The sequence below is a fragment of the Nyctereutes procyonoides genome, unplaced genomic scaffold, assembly GCF_905146905.1.
Source record: "Nyctereutes procyonoides isolate TBG_1078 unplaced genomic scaffold, NYPRO_anot_genome, whole genome shotgun sequence".
Lineage (NCBI taxonomy): Eukaryota > Metazoa > Chordata > Mammalia > Carnivora > Canidae > Nyctereutes > Nyctereutes procyonoides.
In genome coordinates this window covers 16,982,650-17,001,340 of record NW_026575049.1, presented here as the reverse complement: position 1 = coordinate 17,001,340, position 18,691 = coordinate 16,982,650, and positions in this window count along the sequence as shown.

Below are 18,691 nucleotides of genomic sequence, written 5' to 3'. Positions count from 1 at the left end.
GTGATCTGCTAGTATGCTTTTCTAGGGCAAGTGTGACTGAGAACCAGTGCAGTGGCCCCTCCCCAAGAAGACCAGCACAAACTCCCACACACACCATGTTTGCTGATCACAGAGTTCTGCAAAGCTTTAGCTCTAGTGGAAGTAGCATCGGATCTCTTTTAGCAAACAGACCAAAGCATATTTAGTTAAAACTCAACCATACTCTGGCCAAAGCCCAAACACTCCCCAGTGCAGTCAAGGAGAAACTTTGCAAAAGAATGACCTGAGGAAAAGAGCCACTATAACACGGCAGCAGAGTGCACACAACAGCACACACCAGAGACACTTCCTGAAGCACCAGATGTGGGCATTATAGGACCTCTTCTTCATAAAGCCATTACTCTCAGGAGCAGGAAACATAACAAGTTTTCCTAACACAGAGAAGAAGACAGAGACTTAGACAAAAAGCCAAGATGGAGGAATTCATCCCAAAAGAAATAACAAGAAAAGGTCATGGCCAGGGATCAAACTGAAACAGATATAAATAATATGCCTCATCTGGAACTTTAAGCAACAATCATAAGGATACTAACTCTGATTGAGAAAAGCATAGAAGACACCAGGGAGCCCCTTACCACAGAGATAGAAGAGCTAAAAACTAGGCAGGCCTCAATGAAAAATGAAATAACCAAGATGCAAAACTGGGTGGATATAAGGCCCACATGGAAGAAGCAGAGAAATGAATAACTGACACAGAAGATAGAATAATGAAAAATAATGAAGCTGCGCAAAAGAAGAAAGGAAATATTTAGATCACAAAAGTAGACTAAGAACTCACAGATACCCAAAAAAAAAAGGGTAATAACATTCAAATCATAGGAGTCACAGAAGAAGAAAAGGGGGCAGGTTTATTTGAGGAAATTATAACTGAAAATTTCCCTAGTCTGGGGAAAGAAGCAAACACTCAAATCCAGGAGGCACAGACTACTTCCAACAAAAGCAACAAGAACAGGAGGTTCACTGGGCAAGATGGCAGAGGAGTAGGTGCCTTAACTCACCGGGACCCCACCACCTTACCTTGATTACTTTCAAATCATCCCGAACACCTAGTAATTTGACCGGAGATTTAAAGAGAGAACAGCGGGAACGCTACAGAGAGAAGGGGTTTTGCTTCTAACAAGGTAGGAAGGCGGGGGGAGAATCAAATGGGGGAGGGGCCCAACAAGGAGTCTCCTGAGGCCACTTGGCAGGAGCCTGGGGGACGGGGAGGGAGGAAAGCCCCGCCCCAGAGAAACAAAACTTTAAAAAATCCACACTGGGTTCTTCCCGGATGGAAAGGCTCTCAGCAGGGAACTCGGGGGAATCACAGGAGGGGCAGTGAGGCCTCCGGTCTCCCAGGGTCACTAACGGAGGAGGGGCGCCCGGGGAGAGCGCGCCACAGCCTGTGGGCCGAGCTCGGGGAGGGGCTGGAGCGCCCACCGGGGCCGGGGAGAAGGGGGCTCCGGGCGGAGGGGGGTCAGGAGGGGGCTCCGGGCAGAGGGCGCTGTGCCCTGCTGCCTTAGGGAGCCGCGCTCCGGGAGCACGATTGCAGCAGCACAGGCTCCGGTTCATTCTGTGAGATTCCTCATTCCCATTCTGCCCCCCTCTTGTATCTCATTTAGTTTTGATGGTCAATGTTGGGGCTCTCTACAAGTATTTCTGGTTTATATATATTTGGGACTGAGAGGCTGACAACATACAAAAATTAATATACTAAGATGAAGAGGATCACCCACTAAAACTCCTCAGGTAGACTATATTTTCCCTCCACTACAACTTTGTCACCAACATGAACTCCCACTACCTCCCTTTTTTTTTCTTCTCCTTTTCTTTCTTTTTCTTTTTCTTTTTTTTCTCTCTGCTTCTTTAGGATTCCTGGCCTTTTATTTTTTACTACTTTGTTTCAAAATTTCTTTTTCACTCTAGTGGTCCTTTTTTTTTTTGTTTTGTTTTGTTTTTTTAACTTTTTTAATTTATTTATGATAGTCATCACAGAGAGAGAGAGAGGCAGAGACATAGGCAGAGGGAGAAGCAGGCTCCATGCAGGGGGCCCGACGTGGGACTCAATCCCGCGTCTCCAGGATCGCGCCCTGGGCCAAAGGCAGGCGCTAAACCGCTGCGCCACCCAGGAACCCCCTGGTCCTTTTGTTTTATTTTTTTTTTTTATAAATTAATTTTTATTGGTGTTCAATTTACCAACATACAGAATAACACCCAGTGCTCATCCCGTCAAGTGTACCCCTCAGTGCCCGTCACCCATTCACCCCCACCCCCCACCCTCCTCCCCCTCCACCACCCCCAGTTCATTTCCCAGAGTTAGGAGTCTCTATGTTCTGTCTCCCTTTCTGATATTTCTCACACATTTCTTCTCCCTTCCCTTATATTCCCTTTCGCTATTATTCATATTCCCCAAATGAATGAGAACATACACTGTTTGTCCTTCTCCGGTTACTGTGGCCAAGTTCAAAAAGGGTGTTGCCTGAGTTCTTCTCTGGGATTTTGATGGAATCTTGTCTCACATTTAGATCTTTCATCTATTTTGAGTTTATCTTTGTGTATGGTGCAAGAGAGTGGTCCAGTTTCATTCTTCTGCATGTGGATGTCCAATTTTCCCAGCACCATTTATTGAAGAGACTGTCTTTCTTCTAGTGGATCGTCTTTCCTCCTTTATCGTATATTAGTTGAGCATAAAGTTCAGGGTCCACTTCTGGGTTCTCTGTTCTGTTCCATTGATCTATATGTCTGTTTTTGTGCCAGTACCACACTGTCTTGATGAACACAGCTTTGTAGTACAACCTGAAATCTGGCATTGTGATGCCCCCAGATATGGTTTTCTTTTTTTAAAATTCCCCTGGCTGTTTGGGGTCTTTTCTGATTCCACACAAATCTTAAAATAATTTGTTCTAAGTCTCTGAAGAAAGTCCATGGTATTTTGATAGGGATTGCATTATACGTGTAAATTGCCCTGGGTAACATTGACATTTTCACAATATTAATTCTGCCAATCCATGAGCATGGAATATTTTTCCAACTCTTTGTGTCTTCCTCAATTTCTTTCAGAAGTGTTCTGTAGTTTTTAGGGTATATTTTGAGAACCATTTGAATGGTAAATGGTTCTCCAACCTTTTATTTTCAGGTTGTAGGTGTCCTTCTGTCTAAAATGAGTCTCTTGTAGACAGCAAATAGATGGGTCCTGTTTTTTTATCCAGTCTGAAACTCTGCGCCTTTTGATGGGGTCATTAAGCCCATTCACGTTCAGAGTTACTTGAACTTCTTCTTAAAGGGGAGTTTTAAGAGTCCCCCTTAAAATTTCTTGCAGAGCTGGTTTGGAGGTCACATATTCTTTCAGTTCCTGCCTGTCTTGGAAGCTCTTTATCTCTCCTTCCATTTTGAATGAGAGCCTTGCTGGATAAAGTATTCTTGGTTGCATGTTCTTCTCATTTAGGACCCTGAATATATCCTGCCAGCCCTTTCTGGCCTGCCACGTCTCTGTGGAGAGGTCTGCTGTTACCCTAATATTCCTCCCCATGAAAGTCAGGGACTTCTTGTCTCTTGCTGCTTTAAGGATCTTCTCTTTATCTTTGGAATTTGCAAGCTTCACTATTAGATGTCGAGGTGTTGAACGGTTTTTATTGATTTTAGGGGGGGATCTCTCTATTTCCTGGATCCGAATGCCTGTTTCCCTTCCCAGATTGGGAAAGTTTTCAGCTAGGATTTGTTCAAATACATATTCTGGCCCTCTGGCCCTTTCGGCGCCCTCGGGAACCCCAATTAAACGTAGGTTTTTCTTCCTTAGAGTGTCATTTATTTGCCTTAATCTGTCTTCATGGTTCTTTAATTGTTTATCTCTTTTTTCCTCAGTTTCCCTCTTTGCCATTAACTTGTCTTCTATGTCACTCACTCGTTCTTCCACCTCGTTAACCCTCGTCGTTAGGACTTCTAGTTTGGATTGCATCTCATTCAATTGATTTTTAATTTCTGCCTGATTGGATCTAAATTCTGCAGTCATGAAGTCCCGTGAGGCCTTAATGCTTTTTTCTAGAGCCACCAGTAGCTGTAGAATAGTGCTTCTGAATTGGCTTTCTGACATTGAAGTGTAATCCAGATTTTGTAACTCTGTGGGAGAGAGGGCTGTTTCTGATTCTTTCTTTTGAAGTGAGGTTTTCCTTCTAGTCATTTTGCTCAGTGCAGAGTGGCCAAAAACAAGTTGTATTGGAACACGGGGGAATATCACTGGTCCCTCTAGCTGGTCTTCTGGGGGAGGGGCCTGTTGCGCTGATTCTCAGGTGTTAGCACTTGGGGGAGCTGCTCTGCCCCTGCCTGCTGCAGGGCTCAGCGGGGGTTGTTTACCCCGTGAGGTCTCAGGAGGAACAGTTGCAGTTGCTATGGCAACTCTGGAAGCCTGGATTCAGCCTCCGCAGGAACTATGGGGCTCGGGGCTCTCGGCTCTCCGTCCGCAGGGCCTGGAGGCTCCGGGGCGGGGCCGCTGATCTGCTCAGCTCCGGGCAGGAGCGTCCTTGCTGTCCTGGGCCCTCCCGGCCTCTGCCTGTCCCGGGGGGAGGCCGGATCCTGGGCTGTGTCCCGGCGCCCTGTGCTCCGGGGCCTGTGTTGTTGGATTTGCGCTCCCGCCCCGCAGCTCCCTCCCTGGAGCCGCTCCCGAGCCCCTCCGAACTGCTCTGGTGCGTGCTGCAGCCCTTAGGGAGCTCGGAGCACTCCCCTGCGCTCGCAGGTGTCTGTTAGTGTCCCAGGGAGCCTGAGGGCATCCCAGCTCTCCTGGGTCCTGCTCCAACTCCCTGCGAGCCCCTTTCCGCCCGCCCGGGAAGGTTGGTGCAGCTCCTGCTCCTCCGGGACGGGGCTCTCCTGTCCTGGGGACACTCGCCCCGGCCTCAGCCCGGCTCCTCGCGGGGCCCCTCCCCCTCGGAGGCCTTTTGTTTCTTTATTTCTTTTTCCCCGTCTTCCTACCTTGATAGAAGCGCGGACTTTTCTCACTGTAGCATTCCAGCTGGTCTCTCTTTACATCTCAGGCCGAATTCGTAAATTTTCAGGATGGTTTGAAGGTTATCTAGGTAATTTGGTGGGGACAGGTGATTTGGGGACCCTGCTCTTCCGCCATCTTGCCCCTCCTCCCCTTTTGTTTTATTTCATTCTGATCTTTCCTTTCAAATTCTGGTCTCTGACCTTGGCAGAATCATCTAGGGTGAAATTTACTTAGGTCATCATTGATATTCTTGATGCAGCCCAATCACACAGCCACTCTACACTGAGCAAAATGACTAGAAAGAACTCACCACAAAAGAAAGAATCAGAAACATTAATCTCCGCCACAGAGTTACAGAATTTGGATTACAATTCAATGTCAAAAACCCAATTCAGAATCACAATTATAAAGCTACTGGTGGCTCTAGAAGAAAGCATAAAGGATTCAAGAGACTTCATGACTGCAGAATTTAGATCCAATCAGGCCAAAATGAAAAATCAATGAAATGAGATGCAATCCAAACTGGAGGTCCTAACGATGAGGGTTAATGAGGTAGAAGAAAGAGTGAGTAACATAGAAGACAAGTTGATGGCAGGAAGGAAGCTGAAGAAAAAAGATAAAAACAATTAAAAGACCACGTAGAAAAGTTAAGGGAAATAAATGACAGCCTTGGAAGGAAGAATCTACGTATAATAGGGGTTCCAGGGGGCACCGAAAAGAGGACCAGAAAGCATTTTGAACAAATCATAGCTGAGAACTTCCCTAACTTGAGGAGGGAAACAGGCATTCAGACCAGGAGATCGAGATCGCCCACTAAAATCAATAAAAACCATAGAACATCTCGACATTTAATAGTGAAGCTTGCAAATTCAAAAATAAAGAGAAAATCCTTAAAGTAGCAAGTGACAAAAGATCCCTAATGGGGAGAAATATTAGATTAATGGCAGATCTCTCCACAGGGAATAGGCAGGCTGGAAATGGCTGGCAGGATATATTCAGGTTCCTAAATGAGAAGAGCATGCAACCAAGAATACTTTACCCAGCAAGGCTCTGATTAAGAATAGAAAGAGAGCTAAAGAACTTCCAAAATAGGCAGAAACTGAAAGAATATGTGACCACCAAACCAGCTCTGCAAGAAATATTAAGGGGGACGCTGTAAAGGAAAGAGGAAGCCCAAGGAAATAATCCACAAAAGCAAGGACTGAATAGGTATTACGATGACACTAAATTCATATCTTTCAATAGTAACTCTAAACGGGAATGCGCTAAGTGATCCCATCAAAAGATGCAGGATTTCAGACTGGACAGAAAAACCAAGGCCCTTCTATATGTTGTCTCAAGAGACTCATGTGAGACCTCAGGACACCTACAGCCTGAAAATGAAAGGTCAGAGAATCCTTTACCATTCAAATGGTCTTCAAAAGAAAACAGGGGTAGCCATCCTCATGTCAGATAAATTAAAGTTTCTCCCAAAAACTGTAGTAAGAGATTAAGAGGGACAAAATATCATACTTAAAGGGTCTATCCAACAAGAGGACCCAACAATCATGAATATTTATGCCCCCAATATGGGAGCTGCATTTATATCAATAAATTAATAACCAAAGTAAAGATATACTTAGATAATAATACACTAATACTGGGAGACTTTAACACGGCACTTTCTGCAAATGACAGATCTAAGCACAACATCTCCAAAGAAACAAGAGCTTTAAATGATACGCTGGACCTGTTGGATTTCACAGATATTAACAGAACTTTACATCAAAATGCAACTTAATACACATTCTTCACAAGTGCACATGCAACTTTCTCCAGAATAGACCACATACTGGGTCACAAATCAGGTGTAGACTGATAACAATAAGTCCCCTGGATGTTTTCAGACCACAATGCTTTGAAACTAGAACTCAGTCACAAGAAGAAATTTGGAAGAAACTCAAACACATGGAGGTTAAAGAGCAACCTACTAAAAAATGAACGGATCAACCAGGAGATTAGAGAAGAATTAAAAAGATTCATGGAAACTAATGAGAATGAAGATACAGCCATTCAAAATCTTTGGGATACAGCAAAAGCAGTCCTGTGGGGGAAATACATATCAATACATGCATCCGTCCAAAAACTGGAAAGAACTCAAACACAAAAGCTAACCTTGCACCTAAAGGAGCTGGAGAAAAAAACAGCAAATAGATCCTACACCCAGCAGAGGAAGAGAGTTAATAAAGATTGGACCAGAACTCAATGAAATAAAGACCAGAAGAACTGTGGAACAGATCAACAAAAGCAGGAGTTGGTTCTTTGAAAGAATTAATAAGATAAATAAACCATTAGCCAGCCTTATTAAAAAGAAGAGAGAAAAGACCCAAATTAATAAAATCATGATTGAGAAAGGAGAAATCACCCCCAATACCAAGGAAATACAATAGATCTGAGCTTTACATAGCTTTACATCAATAAATTAGGCAACCTAGAAATGGACGCATTTCTGGAAAACCACAAACAACAAAAACTGGAACAGAAAGAAATAGAAAACCTGAACAGGCCGATAGCCAGGGAGGAAATTGAAGCAGTCATCAAACGCCTCCCAAGACACAAAAGTCCAGGGCCACATGGCTTCCCAGGGAATATCGAATGTTTATAGAAGAAACATTCAAAGAAGTACCTATTTTACTAACGCTCTTCTGAGAGATAGAAAGGGAAGGAATACTTCCAGACTCATTTTACGAGGCCAGCATCACCTTAATTTCAAAACCAGACAAAGACTCCACCATAAAGGAGAATTAGTCTAATATCCCTGATGAACACAGATGCAGAAATTCTCAACAAGATACTAGCCATTAGGATCCAACGGCACATTAAGAAGATTATTCACCATGACCAAGTGGGATTTATCCCCGGGATGCAAAGCTGGTTCAGCACTCATATAGCAATCAACAAGAGAAAAAACAAGAATCATATGATCCTCTCAAAAGGTACAGAGAATGCTTTTGACAAAATACAGAATCCATTCCTGATCAAAACTCTTCAGATTGTAAGGATAGAGGGAACATTCCTCAGCATCTTAAAAGCCATCTATCATTTTCAATGGGGAAACACTGAGAGCCATTCCCCTAAGACCAGGAACACGATAGGGATGTCCACTCTCACCACTGCTGTTCAACATAGTACTAGAATTCCTAGCCTAAGCAATCAGGCAACAAAAAAATAAAAGGCATTCAAATTGGCAAAGAAGAATGCAAACTCTCCCTCTTCGCAGATGACATGATACTGTACTTAGAAAACCAAAAGACTCCACCCCAAGATTGCTAGAACTCATACAACAATTTGGCAGTGTGGCAGGATATAAAATCAATGCCCAGAAATCAGTGGCATTTCTATACACTAACAATGAGACTGAAGAAAAGAAATTATGGAGTCTATCCCATTTACAATTGCACCCAAGAGCATAGGATGCCAAGGAATATACCGAACCAAAGAGGTAAAGGATCTATACCCTAAAAATGACAGGACACTTCTGAAAGAAATTGAGGAAGACACAAAGAGATGGAAAAATATTCCATGCTCATGGATTGGAAGAATTAATATTGTGAACATGTCAATGCTACCCAGGGAGATTTACACATTTTATGTAATGCCTATAAAAATACTATGGAGGAGGAGGGGCAAGATGGCGAAAGAGTAGGGTCCCCAAATCACCTGTCCCCACCAAATTACCTAGATAACCTTCAAATCATCCTGAAAATCTACGAATTCGGCCTGAGATTTAAAGAGAGACCAGCTGGAATGCTACAGTGAGAAGAGTTCGCGCTTCTATCAAGGTAGGAAGACGGGGAAAAAGAAATAAAGAAACAAAAGGCCTCCAAGGGGGAGGGGCCCCGCGAGGAGCCGGGCTGAGGCAGGGCCAGTGTCCCCAGGACAGGAGAGCCCCGTCCCGGAGAAGCAGGAGCTGCACCAACCTTCCCGGGCGGAAAGGGGCTCGCAGGGAGTTGGAGCAGGACCCAGGAGGGCGGGGATGCCCTCAGGCTCCCTGGGACACTAACAGACACCTGCGCCCTGGGAGAGTGCGCCCGAGCTCCCTAAGGGCTGCAGCGCGCACGGCGGGACCCGGAGCAGCTCGGAGGGGCTCGGGCACGGCTCTGCGCGGAGGGGGCTGCGCGGCCGGGAGCAGCTCGGAGGGGCTCGAGAGGCTCCGCAGAGCGGCGGCTGCGCGACCGGGAGCGCGAATCCACCAGCGCAGGCCCCGGAGCACAGGGCGCCGGGACACAACCCAGGATTCGGCCTCCCCCGGTACAGGCAGAGGCCTGAAGGGCCCAGGACCGCAAGGACGCTCCTGCCCTGAGCTGAGCAGATCTGCGGCCCCGCCCCGGAGTCTCCAGGCCCTGCATGGGGAGCCCCGTAGTTCCTGCGGGAGCTGAATCCAGGTTTCCAGAGCTGCCATAGCCACTGTGGCTGTTCCTCCTGGGGCCTCACGGGGTAAACAACCCCCACTGAGCCCTGCACCAGGCAGGGGGCAGAGCATCTCCCCCAAGTGCTAACACCTGAAAATCAGCACAGCAGGCCCCTCCCCCAGAAGACCAGCTAGACGGACCAGTTCCAGGGGAAGTCAAGGGACTTAAAAGTATACAGAATCAGAAGATACTCCTCCGTGTTTTTTTTTCTTTTTTTTTCTTTTATATTTCTGATTGCTTCCCCCACCCCCCTTTTTTTCACCTTTCTTTTTCTTTCTCTTTTTCTTCTCTTTTTTCCTTTTTTTTCTTCTTTTTCTTTTTTCTTTTATCTTTTCTTTCCTTCTCTCTCTATTTCTCCTTTTCCCAGTACAACTTGTTTTTGGCAACTCTGCACTGAGCAAAATGACGAGAAGGAAAACCTCACCTCAAACGAAAGAATCAGAAACAGTCCTCTCTCCCACAGAGTTACAAAATCTGGATTACAATTCAATGTCAGAAAGCCAATTCAGAAGCACTATTATACAGCTACTGGTGGCTCTAGAAAAAAGCATTAAGGACTCACGAGACTTCATGACTGCAGAATTTAGATCCAATCAGGCAGAAGGTAAAAATCAATGGAATGAGATGCAAACCAAACTAGAAGTCCTAAAACGAGGGTTAACGAGTTGGAAGAACGAGTGAGTGACATAGAAGACAAGTTAATGGCAAAGAGGGAAACTGAGGAAAAAAGAGACAGACAATTAAAAGACCATGAAGACAGATTAAGGGAAATAAATGACAGCCTAAGGAAGAAAAACCTACGTTTAATTGGGGTTCCCGAGGGCGCCAAAAGGGACAGAGGGCCAGAATATGTATTTGAACAAATCCTAGCTGAAAACTTTCCCAATCTGGGAAGGGAAACAGGCATTCGGATCCAGGAAATAGAGAGATCCCCCCCTAAAATCAATAAAAAACGTTCAACACCTCGACATTTAATAGTGAAGCTTGCAAATTCCAAAGATAAAGAGAAGATCCTTAAAGCAAGCGACAAGAGACAAGAAGTCCCTGACTTCCATGGGGAGGAATATTAGGGTAACAGCAGACCTCTCCACAGAGACGTGGCAGGCCAGAAAGGGCTGGCAGGATATATTCAGGGTCCTAAATGAGAAGAACATGCAACCAAGAATACTTTATCCAGCAAGGCTCTCATTCAAAATGGAAGGAGAGATAAAGAGCTTCCAAGACAGGCAGGAACTGAAAGAACGTGTGACCTCCAAACCAGCTCTGCAAGAAATTTTAAGGGGGACTCTTAAAATTCCCCTTTAAGAAGAAGTTCAGTGGAACAATCCACAAAAACAAGGACTAAATAGATATCATGATGACACTAAACTCATATCTGTCAATAGTAACTCTGAACGTGAACGGGCTTAATGACCCCATCAAAAGGCGCAGGGTTTCAGACTGGATAAAAAAGAAGGACCCATCTATTTGCTGTCTACAAGAGACTCATTTTAGACAGAGGGACACCTACAACCTGAAAATAAAAGGTTGGAGAACCATTTACCATTCAAATGGTTCTCAAAAGAAAGCAGGGGTAGCCATCCTTATATCAGATAAACTACAATTTACCCTGAAGACTGTAGTGAGAGATGAAGAGGGACACTATATCATACTTAAAGGATCTATCCAGCAAGAGGACTTAACAATCCTCAATATATATGCCCCGAATGTGGGAGCTGCCAAATACTTAAACCAATTATAAACCAAAGTGAAGTAATACTTAGATAATAATACACTTATACTTGGTGACTTCAATCTAGCTCTTTCTACCCTCGATAGGTCTTCTAAGCACAACATCTCCAAAGAAACGAGATCTTTAAATGATATACTGGACCAGATAGATTTCACATATATCTACAGAACTTTATATCCACACTCAACTGAATACACATTCTTCTCAAGTGCACATGGAACTTTCTCCAGAATAGACCACATACTGGGTCACAAATCGGGTCTGAACGGATACCAAAAGATTGGGATCGTCCCCTGCATATTCTCAGGGGACGCCTTGAAATGAGAACTAAATCACAACAAGAAGTTTGGAAGGACATCAAACACATGGAGGTTAAGGACCATCCTGCTAAAAGATGAAAGGGTCAACAAGGAAATTAAGGAAGAGATAAAAAGATTCATGGAAACTAATGAGAATGAAGATACAACCGTTCAAAATCCTTGGGATGCAGCAAAAGCAGTCCTGAGGGGGAAAAACATCGCAGTACAAGCATCCATTCAAAAACTGGAAAGAACTCAAATACAAAAGCTAACCTTACACATAAAGGAGCTAGAGAAGAAGCAGCAAATCGACCCGACGCCCAGCAGAAGAAGAGAGTTCATTAAAATTCGAGCGGAACTCAACGAAATTGAGACCAGAAGAACTGTGGAACAGATCAAGAACCAGGAGTTGGTTCTTTGAAAGAATTAATAAGATAGATAAACCATTAGCCAACCTTATTAAAAAGAAGAGAGAGAAGACTCAAATTAATAAAATCATGAATGAGAAAGGAGAGATCACTACCAACACCAAGGAAATACAAACGATTTTAAAAACATATTATGAACAGCTCTACGCCAATAAATTAGGCAATCTAGAAGAAATGGACGCATTCCTGGAAAGCCACAAACTACCAAAACTGGAGCAGGAAGAAATAGGAAACCTGAACAGGCCAATAACCAGGGAGGAAATTGAAGCAGTCATCAAAAACCTCCTAAGACACAAGAGTCCAGGGCAAGATGGCTTCCCAGGGGAATTCTATCAAACGTTTAAAGAAGAAATCATACCTATTCTACTAAAGCTGTTTGGAAAGATAGAAAGAGATGGAGTACTTCCAAATTCATTCTATAAGGCCAGCATCACCTTAGTTCCAAAACCAGACAAAGACCCCACCAAAAAGGAGAATTACAGACCAATATCCCTGATGAAGATGGATGCAAAAATTCTCAACAAGATACTAGCCAGTAAGATCCAACAACACATTAAGAAAATTATTCACCATGACCAAGTAGGATTTATCCCCGGGAAACAAGGCTGGTTCAACTCTCGTAAAACAATCAATGTGATTCATCATATCAACAAGAGAAAAACCAAGAACCATATGATCCTCTCATTAGATGCAGAGAAGGCATTTGACAAAATACAGCATCCATTCCTGATCAAAACTCTTCAGAGTGTAGGTATAGAGGGAACTTTCCTCGACATCTTTTTTTTTTTAAGATTTTTTTTTATTTTTATTTATTTATGATAGGCACACAGTGAGAGAGAGAGAGGCAGAGACACAGGCAGAGGGAGAAGCAGGCTCCATGCACCGGGAGCCCGACGTGGGACTCGATCCCGGATCTCCAGGATCGCGCCCTGGGCCAAAGGCAGGCGCCAAACCGCTGCGCCACCCAGGGATCCCTTTCCTCGACATCTTAAAAGCCATCTACGAAAAGCCCACAGCAAATATTCTCAATGGGGAAACACTGGGAGCCTTTCCCCGAAGATCAGGAACAAGACAGGGATGTCCACTCTCACCTCTGCTATTCAACATAGTATTGGAAGTCCTAGCCTCAGCAATCAGACAACAAAAAGACATTAAAGGCATTCAAGTTGGCAAAGAAGAAGTCAAACTCTCCCTCCTCGCCGATGACATGATACTCTACATAGAAAACCCAAAAGCCTCCACCCCAAGATTGCTAGAACTCATACAGCAATTTGGTAGCGTGGCAGGTTACAAAATCAATGCCCAGAAATCAATGGCATTTCTATACACTAACAATGAGACTGAAGAAAGAGAAATTAATGAGTCAATCCCATTTACAATTGCACCCAAAAGCATAAGATACCTAGGAATAAACCTAACCAAAGAGGTAAAGGATCTATACCCTAAATACTATAGAACACTTCTGAAAGTAATTGAGGAAGACACAAATAGATGGAAAAATATTCCATGCTCATGGATTGGAAGAATTAATATTGTGAAAATATCAATGTTACCCAGGGCAATTTACATGTTTAATGCAATTCCAATCAAAATACCATGGACTTTCTTCAGAGAGTTAGAACGAATTATTTTATTATTTGTGTGGAATCAGAAAAGACCCCGAATAGTCAGGGGAATTCTAAAAAAGAAAACCATAGCTGGGGGCATCACAATGCCAGATTTCAGGTTGTACTACAAAGCTGTGGTCATCAAGACTGTGTGGTACTGGCACAAAAACAGACACATAGATCAATGGAACAGAATAGAGAATCCAGAAGTGGGCCCTCAAATTTATGGTCAACTAATATTCAACAAAGGAGGAAAGACTATCCACTGGAAGAAAGACAGTCTCTTCAATAAATGTTCTGGAAAATTGGACATCCACATGCAGAAGAATGAAACTAGACCACTCTCTTGCATCATACACAGAGATAAACTCAAAATGGATGAATGATCTTAATGTGAGACAAGATTCCATCAAAATCCTAGAGGAGGACACAGGTAACACCCTTTTTGAACTTGGCCACAGGAACTTCTTGCAAGATTCATCCATGAAGGCAAGAGAAACAAAAGAAAAATGAACTCTTGGGACTTCATCAAGATAAGAAGCTTTTGCACAGCAAAGGATACAGTCAACAAAACTCAAAGACAATCTACAGAATGGGAGGAGATATTTTCAAATGATGTATCAGATAAAGGGCTAGTATCCAAGATCTAAAAAGAACTTATTAAACTCAACAGCAAAGAAGCAAACAATCCAATCATGAAATGGGCAAAAGACCTGAACAGAAATCTCACAGAGGAAGACATACATATGGCCAACCAGCACATGAGTAAATGCTCCTCATCTCTGACCGTTAGGGAAATACATATCAAAACCACCATAAGATACCATCTCACACCAGTGATAATGGGGAAAATTACAAGGCAGGAAACCACAAATGTTGGTGAGGATGTGGAGAAAAGGGAACCCTCTTACAGTTGGTGGGAATGTGAAATGGTGCAGTCACTCTGGAAAACTGTTTGGAGGTTCCTCAAAGAGTTAAAATAGACCTGCCCTACAACCCAGCCATTGCACTTCTGGGGATTTACCCCAAAGATACAGATGCAATGACATCAGGACACCTGCACCCCGATGTTTAGAGCAGCAATGTCCACAATAGCCAAACTGTGTAAGGAGCCTCGGTGTCCATCGAAAAATGAATGGATAAAGATGCTGTGGTCTATGTATACAATGGAATATTACTCAGCCATGAGAAATGAGAAATACCCACCATTTGCTTCGACACGGGTGGAACTGGAGGGTATTTTGCTGACTGAAATAAGTCAATCGGAGAAGGACAAACATTATATGGTAACATTCGTTTGGGGAATATAAAAATAGTGAAAGGGAATAAAGGGGAAAGGAGAAAAAATGAGTGGGAAATATGAGAAAGGGAGACAGAATATGAAAGGCGCCTAACTCTGGGAAAGGAACTAGGAGTGGTGGAAGGGGAGGTGGGCGGGTGGTGGGGGTGACTGGGTGATGGGCACTGAGGTGGGCACTTATGGGATGAGCACTGGGTGTTATTCTATATGTTGGCAAATTGAACACCAATAAAAAATAAATTTATAATAAAAAAATTAATAAAAAATAAAGTTTTCCCGAAAAATTTAAAACTACTTTAAAATTTTCTACTTTTCTCTTTATTTTTTAAACTGTTTATTATTTTTAATATTTATTAGAGATTTTTTTATTTTTATTTTTATTTTTTATTAGAGATTTTATGTATTTATTTAACAGAAAGAGAGACAGAGAGAACATGAATTGGGGGAGAAGCAGAGGGATAAGCAGACTTCTTGCTGAGCAGGGAGCCCCAGGCAGCGGTCTACCTCAGAACCTTGCTAGAGTATGACCTGAGCCAAAGGCAGATGCTTAACTGACTGAGCCACCCAGTGGCCTATCTACTTTCCTCTTTAAATATATCTCAACTCATTCCTCTGCTACGTTATATCATTCTTTAAGTAGATTAAAACCTTTATTTTTTGTTACATATTTTATTTATTTATTCATGAGAGACACCGAGAGAAAAAGAGAGAGAGAGGGAAGCAGAGATAGAAACAGAGGAGAAGCAGACTCCATGCAGGAAGCCTGATGTGGGATTAGATCCCAGGACTCTAGGATCACGCCCTGGGCTGAAGGCAGCCACCAAACCACTGAACCACACAGGGATCCCCAGATTAAGAGCTTTAAAATAAAATTAGGACACCTGGGTGGTGCAGTGAGTTAAACAGTGGACCCTTGGTTTTGGCTCATGTCATGATCTCAGGGTCCTGGGGTCCAGTCCATCTGGGGCTTCCTGCTCATAGTCGATTTGAGATTCTCTCGCCCTTTCCCTCTGTCCCTCCCACTTATGTGCTCACTCTCTCTTTAAAATATGTAAGTCTTTAAAAATGTAAAATGTTACAGAATCTTTATGACAGAATTATTACTGGAGACTACCTTAGGACTGCAGATCCCTCATTTACTATGTTCACCTTTCGTTTAAAAAAGTACCTTTAAGAATATTCTTTTTTTATAAATGTATTTCTTATTGGTGTTCAATTTGCCAACATATAGAATAACACCCAGTGCTCATCCCATCAAGTGCCCCCCTCAGTGCCCATAACCCAGTCACCCCCACCCCCCTTCTACCACCCCTAGTTCGTTTCCCAGAGTTAGGAGTCTCTCATGTTCTGTCTCCCTTTCTGATATTTCCCACTCATTTTTTCTCCTTTCCCCTTTATTCCTGTTCACTGATTTTTATATTCTCTAAACGAATGAGACCATATAATGTTTGTCCTTCTCCGATTGACTTATTTCACTCAGCATAATACCCTCCAGTTCCATCCACGTCGAAGCAAATGGTGGGTATTTGTCATTTCTAATGGCTGAGGAATATTCCATTGTGTACATAGACCACATCTTCTTTATCCATTCATCTTTTGATGAACACCGAGGCTCCTTACACAGTTTGGCTATTGTGGACATTGCTGCTAGAAACATCGGGGTGCAGGTGTCCCGGTGTTTCATTGCATGTGTATCTTCGGGGTAAATCCCCAGCAGTGCAATGGCTGGGTCGTAGGGCAGGTCTATTTTTAACTCTTTGAGGAACCTCCACGCAGTTTTCCAGAGTGGCTGCACCATTTCACATTCCCACCAACAGTGCAAGAGGGTTTCCCTTTCTCCACATCCTCTCCAACATTTGTGGTTTCCTGCCTTGTTAATTTTCCCCATTCTCACTGGTGTGAAGTGGTATCTCACCTTTTTTGATTTGTATTTCCCTGATGGCAAGTGACGTGGAGCATTTCCTCATGTGCTTGTTGGCCATGTCTATGTCTTCCTCTGTGAGATTTCTGTTCAGGTATTTTGCACATTTCATTATTGGATTGTTTCTTTGCTGTTGAGTTTAATAAGTTCTTTATAGATATTGGAAACGAACCCTTTTTCTGATATCTTTAAGAATATTCTTGATCACAATTTTCGCATGCCGCCTTTTTTTTTCTACCTCTAATCATTTCCATTATTTATTCTTCAAGTCTTTCTAAATATTGTTCCGCTAATTCTCCTTGCATTTATATAATTCCTTTACTGATGTTAGTAAGGATCATGTTGTGTACTCATGAATTCTGTGACCCGTTGTTAATCCTTTTATTTATATCCTGAGAAACAACCAAGTGAAGCAAACTTCCAAGAATTCAATCAAAAGAATGACATTTCTACCAAAGTAAGAGAATGAAGACGCTCAGGAATAATATTTTCCCCTGAATAGTCTAATCAACTTTACTTCACCCAAAACATGTCAATGTGGACTTCTTTCAAAGAAATTTAATGTTCATTACAAAATCTACCCTCATATCATTACCTACCTTCCCTTTTTCTACACAAAGATTTAAGGACAAGCACAAAATATGCCCCCAATGGATGCTACTCTAGCCTCATTATTTCATCATTTTTTTCTTCCTGAAAAATTTTAAACTTAAAAGCTTAAAGTGTCATACTTAGTTTTCTGATAATAATTTATAGTTTCTGTTGATAATTTCACCAAAAATGTCCTTAAGGCCTTAGGGCAAGTAAGGGTTAAAATGGGAGATTTTTAGTAGAGATATATAAATTTAGTCACTATGTATTTTCAGAGAGCCACATTCACAAAAACCCTGAGAATGCAAAGATCTTAAAAATGTTTTATTCAGGGATCCCTGGGTGGCGCAGCGGTTTGTCGCTTGCCTTTGGCCCAGGGCGCGATCCTGGAGACCCGGGATCGAATCCCATGTCAGGCTCCCGGTGCATGGAACCTGCTTCTCCCTCTGCCTGTGTCTCTGCCTCTCTCTCTATATCTCTCTGTGACTATCATAAATAAATAAAAATTTTAAAAAATGTTTTATTCAGAGACCATCACTAGATATTGTTTCCCAATTCAAAGTTAGGAAATAACTTCTTTACATTTATTTAATAGTTTACAGAGGCAAAGGAATACCAAAAATGGATTATGGAAGATTTGATGGTCTGATTTTTTTCTAGCCATGGAGATAAGGTGCCCTGTAATTTTTAAACTATCAATGACTTCAATTATATTTGCTAAATATGCTATGGGTGCATGAAACTCAAGGGAAAAATAAACAAGAGAGTCCTTTGTGATTGCTGTATAAAAGCCAGTAATGAACTGTCTCATGAACTTTGACACACACAAAAAATATGTGTAGTAGTGAGACCATTTCCTTAGACCACACAGAAGTATAACCATAGCATTAAATGTATAAACACAACAATGATATCACAACAAAGCAAATGCCTGGCTTCTTTTCTAAAGCAATTGAATGTAAGTATTAAGTTTTATTTGATATAATTATAGATTCACATGTACATGTAACAAATAACAGAGAAAGAACTCATGCATACTTTACCCAGTTTCTTGCACTGGTCACATCTTATAAGACACAGTCTCACACCCAGGACTTTGGTAACCACACAATACAAGTACAGAAAAATTTCATAATCACAATATCCCTCATTTTGCTCTTTTTTTTTTTAGCCAGGCTAGTCTCCATTTCCCTTAGTCTTTCCATCACTGGAATTCACTAATTTGTTCTCCATTTTCTAATTTTGGCATAAACAAACCAATAGTGCACATGACTGTTGGGATTGGCTTTTTGACTTGGCATAATTCCCTGGAGGATTTATCCAAGGTGTTATCTGTATCAATAGCTTGTTTTTTTATACTGCTAAA